A 7,312-nucleotide genomic window follows, 5' to 3' on the forward strand; every position below is an offset into this window, starting at 1 on the left:
CTGGAGAACTCCATGGACAGAGGAGTCTGGTGGGCTACAGTCCATGGGGTTGCAAACAGTTGGACACTACTGAGTGACTCACACTTGCTTATATTTGCAGCAAAGTTTATGTGTTAAGATTCATATGTTTGCCTAAAAGTCTGTTGAATCTTCTCTTTGTCACTCATGCAAGACATATTGTTTATTTGTCACTTTAATAGTTTTGCAACTTTTTGTGGTTGATTTTACTGTTCATTTATCAAGGAAAATGGTTCTGAGAAACTATTTCAAACATCATGCATTCAGATCTTTTCTCTAGGATGACATTTTGTTTTCTGTATAAATAGAATTTGTTTTGAATGTTAAAGTCATGTGATGGATAGTTTAATACGTAGTGTAAAGATGTGTAAAATGTTTTAAAAATAAGCATTTAAAAATGTTTTAAAAATAGTTTTAAAAATAGTGATAATGGATAGGTCAATTTTTCTCTGAAATATTGCATGAGGGGAAAAAAATGCAAGAACCCTTGAAAATAGACTTCTTTGTAGTGAAAACAACTGCGGAGTACCACTATTCTGTGCTTATTCTATGCTTGTCCAACTCTTTTTCACATCATGAACTGTATGTAGCCTGCCAGGCTCCTCTGTCCATGGGATTTTGCAGGCAAGAATACTGGGTGGGTTGCCACGCCCTCCCTCCTTCAGGAGATCTTTCCGACCCAGGAATGGAACCCATGTCTCCTGCATTGCATATGGATTCTTTACCATCTGAGCCACCAGGGAGTCCTACTGCTGATTAGTTTAGGTGGGTTCTTAAATATAGGCATGAGATAAAGTTCTTGCTTAGTAGCTTTTCAAGAATAAATAAGTTTTAAAAAAGGCCACCAAAAATATATTGTTTTCAAAATAGGAAGCCCTATTTCAGCTAAAATTAGAACCTATTTAGATTTAAATGTTTTTTATAAAACAGAGCAGTGATTTGTAAAGTTTGTGTCAGATAATGCTTTAAATTTAAGACATTTCCCCCTTTCATTTTTAATTTCCTTTTATCCTTTTAACAGTAAAACCATGTAGACTCCATTTGCCCCAAAAATGGCAAATTCTAGTGGCATTCCTGTAAATTACCAGCCTTGCCCTTTAAATTACGTGTGGTAGCTTTTGACTTGGCTCTTTCTTAGTAACATTTTTCTTGAAAAATTTACTAGTCCAGAATTGGTCCATGGCCATCATTTATAAAAGGTGTTTATTGTTTCTGAATAATAGTCACTGTGTGATGTGTATCAAAATCTGAAGAAAATTGATGAACATTTAAAAAATTAAATTCTTTTCTATAATCTACATTCTTCCACATGATCAGTTATGTGACAAGTTTTAAAATAATCTTTTAAATGTTTTCCGTAACAACTGATAAAAAGAAGTACATGAAAAACGTCATCCTGTGGTTTTAGGTGTTTAGTATTAGCTTAATATTTAGGTAAACTTCTTAGTAATGCTTCAGATTGAAAGCTGAAAACTGTGCCACAAAATGGATATGAAAACGATGGAGAAGACTCAGTACTTGGAGCCTACAAAGGTAAGTAAGATGCAGTCCATATATGTTCATAAGGGTTATCTGCTCAGTAAACAGGTTTTGCTTTTGCTTAGATTTGTATCATTTACACAAAGATACTCAAGGATTTCCCATCTTCTGGTGCTTGAAATGCTTATGTAGTCATAACTGGGTATTTACACATGAAAAAAAAGAGCAGCCTTCACCTTGCCTTTCCTTCCCTTTGTTAGGTTCCATCTGCTCAAATCCCTTTCCATAATATTTCAGTTGTTTTTTTTTTCCTATTTAACTATAATGATTATTTGGTGTTTGATCCTAAATGCTGTACTGTAGAGATTTATTTGCAAGGAATAAAAGGGTATTTTTATGTTTTTAATGGAAAAGTTTGAATTAATTGAGAAAACATGCATTTTAATGAGGTTGAGCGGTAGAGTTTTAAAGATCAGACTCTTTTAGGTTTTAATTACACCACTTGCACTTATCCTGTGTACTGTAATAGGAGTTTCAAACATTAAAACCCACTTTGCAGTGTCATCTAAATTAGTCAGCTCATTGTTCTTGCCATACTCTATCACTAAGCTAAGTAATATTTGTAATTATATTGGTATAAATCTAGGACTTCCCGTCAGACTTAATTATAATTTCAGCACTTAGCCGGGATGGGTTAGTAACCTTTCCCATGGAGGACACTAGAATGCACTAATGCATTTAGCCTATCAATTAGTGTCTGTTTTACATTTGTTCATTATTATTATCCTCTAGTAAATCAGGAAGCATTTATTAACCCCCTACTAAATACTTGGTGCTGTGCCTCAGACTGTGGGGCACTGAGTTCCTGCTGATCCCAAAGGCTTTCCTCTTTCGGTGATATAAGACTTAATGAGTGAGATAATAGTGAGCTTTGTAAGGATAGAGGGAAGGAAAGTAACCTTTATCATCCAGGTAATTGATAGGCACTTTACACGTGTTCTCATTTAATCCTTTCAACATCTTTTGTTCTGCTGAAGGTCATACTATTCCTATTAAATTTAGCCCGTTTGTTTAATTTGTCTTTGACTTTTCCGATTGGATGTGTTTTTTCCATCTTTACTGTAGTAAAAATTGGATGGGGGCAAACAAGAAAAAGCAAATGGCTAATGAGTCAATTTCCATTTCATAGTTGGAATTCACACACAATTGACATTTATACATAACATTCTTTTTTTTTAATACGTAACATTCTTAGTTTAAAAAAAACACAAATCTCATTATTTTCTTTCATAATAAAGTTATAATAGAACCTTTAGATACTATTTTATACCTAATGCCTATGAAAAGGATCTATGTTTAATGCTGCTAGCTTTAATAATGAATTCTTCACATGAAGATAAAGATTGATACTCTTCTCAGATCTTTAGATATAAGATTTATCCTGGATTTTAAAAGATTTTAACAATAAATGTTTTTGAAGTTCAAAATTTTAAAATATTTAGTAACTCAAGGTCTTTACTGTTAAGCGCACGGAACCTTTTAGCATTTTGTGGTTCTTGAATTGATCTGTGTGACTAAGACACGCTGTTCTTTATCTTTGTTTTTTAAAAAGCACTTTTTGTATTTAGAGAGTTAAACAGCATATTTTCTTGTATTCAGAAGGATGGTCTAGTAGTCATTTGACATTTACCATTGCTTTTGAATACAAATAAAATCCAAGTGGTTTATAAAAAGAGGACACTGACTATTTCTATTGATGATTTAAATTAAACATCTGGTTATTATTTCTCCTGTACTCTCTCTGACTGGAAGTTTGTTGGAATGTTTACTTGTATTTGATATAATTGTTTTGCTATTTCACATGCAATTTGGTCTTCACTGTTTTATTTTTTTTTTTCTTTTTATGTTTGGTATAGAGTCCAGAAGCTGCATGACTTTTTAAAAGAACTAAATGGTTCTTACCTAGCTAGAGACGTATTCTTTGAATTTGCAGTTTAAAACAAAATTGAATGTATTGACTCTGTTGAACACAGATAGGACACTTTCTTTAAGGAGTAATTTGCTGCATGAGTCTTATATTTATGTAAAGGGAGCTGTTGCATCAGTGAACATCCTAAAATTTAAGGAGTTTTAAATCTGAGATTGTTGTGACCAGTTTCTTTTAAGTATAAAATAACATTTGCAATATGTTACTGTTTCTCTTTATATGTACTAGTGTTTAGAATAGTAACTATAAATGTTTTCTCATTAAATAGACTTTTAAATAACAACATTTTAAAATTGCAAATTGGCGAGCCAGAGTTGAGTCCAGTCCACAAAGCTGTTTTGTTTGGCCCATACAATATTTAAAAAATTGAGTAAGTTGCCAACTTTAAAAAATTGGGTCGTTCACATAAAAATCTGAATTTGGGCCTTCTTTTGGGAAAGTTGCAGATCTAGCAACACTGGACCCACATTTTCTCATGTCAGCGATCTTTCCAGGATGAGTAATGGGCTTTTCTCGTCGGCCATTCTTCAATTTCTCCATTATTCTCACCCAGCATGATCTAGTTTATAATATCCACCTGTCCCCACCTAGTCTACAAATTGAATTCTCCCTTATTGAAATTCAGAATATAAAGATTTTTAGGTAAGGATTTCTCATTTTAAATCAAATAGTTCTTTTTAAATTGAGTCTGATAAAATATATTAACAGATAATAGAGAGTTAATTAGTTTCCCTAAATTAGTTCTTTCTTATTTCAGACCTCAGAACTTTGGCCAACAGGTTGAAGTTACAGAGGGAGACAGAATTCAGCTTAAAATAAGTTAAAACCTTGGTTTTCATTGACTGCCTTCCAAAATAGAGAACTCATTCCCACTGACAGTTCTAACAGGGGTGTTACAGTTTCCCGAATAACAGAGTTGAATTAGTATACTAAACTACCTCCAACTTCAAGTCTGTGATGCAAAGTGAATTTATTTGCAGTGCTTAGTATTTGATTCACGATTCCTTTGTTTATAAAATTTAGAAAAGCCTTAAGACTTTTCTTTTCTTTCTCTTTTTCTCTTCTCTTTTTCCGCACAGAGCCCTTTTTAGTCTTTTAGGCACTCTGAGATTGAAGTCGTGAAGTGACAGATTACTCTACCGCCCCTTTCAGGGAGACTGACAGCACCCTGGCTCATGTAAAACTCAATGAGGCTTTCTATAAAGATTTTTCTAACTCCCTTGATCTTCTCTGGATGTTTATTCTGTTTCTTCTTTCAAATTTCCGTTGATTCAATAAAAAACGGTGACATTTAGAAATAAAGTTCAGAGAGGATTTGAGCAGGTGTTGGCGATATAAAATATTTGCTGAGTGCCCATTGTGTTTTATTTCCAAGAATTGTTTTGTGAACATATGCTATATATTGTTTTTATAAGTGTTCGAGGACTGGATGGATAATCTACCATCTTCCTGTGAATGTCATGTCACAGTGGACTTAGAATTTTATTTCATTTCAATCCCCTAATATTACTTAATTCTCCTAGAGACAGAGGTTTAAAGATTGCCCAAGCGGGGGACAAACCTATCCATTAAAATCCAGCAGGCATAGTTGAATTTGAGTCGGAGAATGTTTTGTTTTCTATTAAAGTTAAGTGGTCTGGAGGAGAGAAATACTTCTCACCTTGGAGTACTAAGTGTGAAGTTTGAACAGTTTTCTCCTATAAAAGCACGAAAACTTGGAAATCGAGAGGCAGTAAAAATAGCGCTGCCCATCAAAGTGGCTCCGCGGTGGCCTTCAGAGACTGTGGAGCCTGCAGAGACTGCAGAGGAGCCTGTCTGCATACCTTTGGTGCCTAATAATGTGGCTGGGCTGGTTGGGTGGACTTTTACTAAAACTGAATTTTATTTATTTCTCTAATTTTACTGCGTAGTTTTGAGTATATTCTGTATGTATTCAGATTTTTTTAAATGAATAACTGTATTTTACTGACTTCCGGGAGAACTGCAGGGAGAGAACTGAGTGTTTCTGAGCTGGTGACACTTGTTTGAAGCTGGCTTAGATTTGACCCTCTCTTTTATAGTCACGGTTACTTGTAAGGCCATCCCTAGGAGAATAGAATGATGCTGGGGTGAGTGTTCTTCCAGTCCCCTTTGCATGCGTGTGTGTTGAGTCACCTCAGTCGTGACCGGCTCTTTGTGACCCCGTGGACTGTAGCCTGCCAGTCTCCTCTGTCCATGGGACTCTCCAGGAAAGAATCCTGGAGAGGGTTGCCATGCCCTCCTCCAGGGGATCTTCCCGACCCAGGGATCTAACCCATGTCTCTTATGTCTCATGCGTTGGCAAGTGGGTTCTTTACTAGTGGTGCCACCTGACAAGCCCTCAGGTCCCCTGACCATCTTTGAAAATGAGGCCTCTGGTGTCCTATCCATTAGACCCTCTCTTTACAACCACGCTTGTTTTCTGTGGTGCTGCTAAAGTTGAAGGGTATGACACTTTCTCTCCTTTGTTTCTGAACCAAGGTTAATAATAGCAGGTAGTGACAGCTACCGTTTACTGCTGTCTGTGCCGCACAGTGTGCAAAGTGTTCACACCTGTGTTTCATTTAACCTCTGCGACCCTGAGGAAGAAACTAGCCTCACTTACACAAAGGGACTAAGGTCCAGGAAGATTAGACCACTCTCGACTCCTAACTGGTGGAAACAGACTTGGAGCCCATTTTTCTGCCTCCAAAGCCCCAGCTCTGACCACGAGGGGCGCCCTGCCTGCCTCAGGCCTCCTGCCCTGTGTCCTGGTTTGCTTAGGCCAGTCTCCGCCCCTCCCCATGGTTTTGGGGGGTCGTCAGGTTCCTGTTCATGCTGCTGCTGCCCCTTCTGCGATCCGCATGTCCTGCTTTGGATGGCAACTTCTGTGGTCATCCTATCTTCAGGCTATGCTTGATCTTTCTGAACATCAGTAGAGTGTTCCCTTTTCTTTTCCTTATGGGATATCTGAGAAGTTAGAGTTTCGGATAAAACCTGTTGTTGTTCAGTCTTTCAGTCACGTCCTTCTCTTTGTGCCCGTGGACGGCAGCCCGCCAGGCTTCCCTGTCCATCACCATCTCCCAGAGTTTGCTCAAACTCATGTTCGTTGAGTCGGTGATGCCATCCAACCAATTCATCCTGTCACCCCGTTCTCCTCCTGACCTCATGGGAGCTCACTGTGTTTTTCAGTGAGTCGGCTCCTCGCATCAGGTGGCCAAAGGAATGGATTTTCTGCTTCCAGTGAATATTCAGGGTTGATTTCCTTTAGGATTGACTGACTTGATCTCCTTGTTGTCAAGGGACTTTCAAAGAGTCTTCTCCAGCATGACAGTTTGAAAGCATCAGTTCTGACGTGCTCAGCCTTCTTTATGTTCCAACTCTCACAACCATACATGACGACTGGAAAAGCCATAGTTTTGAATATACAGACCTGTGTTGGCAAGTGATGGCTCTCCTTTTTAATACACTCTCTAGGTTTGTCATCAGATCAGATCAGTCACTCAGTCATGTCCAACTCTTTGCGACCCCATGAATCACAGCACGCCAGGCCTCCCTGTCCATCACCAACTCCCGGAGTTCACCCAGACTCACGTCCATCGAATCAGTGATGCCATCCAGCCATCTCATCCTCTGTCGTCCCCTTCTCCTCCTGCCCCCAATCCCTCCCAGCATCAGAGTCTTTTCCAATGAGTCAACTCTTTGCATGAGGTGGCCAAAGTATTGGAGTTTCAGCTTTAGCATCATTCCTTCCAAAGAAATCCCAGGGCTGATCTCCTTCAGAATGGACTGGTTGGATCTCCTTGCAGTCCAAGGGACTCTCAAGAGTCT

General features: G+C 38.0%; 1 protein-coding gene across 1 annotated transcript in view; it reads left to right on the top strand.

The window, feature by feature from the left end:
* Positions 1-7,312, top strand: part of FBXL17 (F-box and leucine-rich repeat protein 17) — a gene marked incomplete at its 5' end in the record, with an annotated part of 389,687 nt that overhangs the window by 182,630 nt on the left and 199,745 nt on the right. The window lies entirely within an intron of this gene.

The sequence above is a fragment of the Bison bison genome, unplaced genomic scaffold (assembly GCF_000754665.1).
Source record: "Bison bison bison isolate TAMUID 2011002044 unplaced genomic scaffold, Bison_UMD1.0 scf7180017864189, whole genome shotgun sequence".
NCBI lineage: Eukaryota > Metazoa > Chordata > Mammalia > Artiodactyla > Bovidae > Bison > Bison bison.